The sequence below is a fragment of the Apteryx rowi genome, unplaced genomic scaffold (assembly GCF_003343035.1).
Source record: "Apteryx rowi isolate R43461 unplaced genomic scaffold, aptRow1 scaffold_322, whole genome shotgun sequence".
NCBI lineage: Eukaryota > Metazoa > Chordata > Aves > Apterygiformes > Apterygidae > Apteryx > Apteryx rowi.
The window spans coordinates 1,005,291-1,005,583 of NW_020449664.1; positions in this window are offsets into that span (position 1 = coordinate 1,005,291).

A 293-nucleotide genomic window follows, 5' to 3' on the forward strand; every position below is an offset into this window, starting at 1 on the left:
AAGAGGAGAGGAGAAGGGAGGAGAGGAGAGAAGAGAAAAGGAGAGGAGAGGAGAGGAGAGGAGAAGGGAGGAGAGGAGAGGAGAAGGGAGGAGAGGAGAGGGGAGGAGAGGAGAGGGGAGGAGAGGAGAAGGGAGGAGAGGAGAGGAGAGGGGAGGAGAGGAGAAGGAAAGGAGAGGAGAGGAGAGGAGAGGAGAGGAGAAGGAAAGGAGAGGAGAGGAGAGGAGAGGAGAAGGAAAGGAGAGGAGAGGAGAGGAGAGGGGAGGAGAAGGAAAGGAGAGGAGAGGAGAGGAGA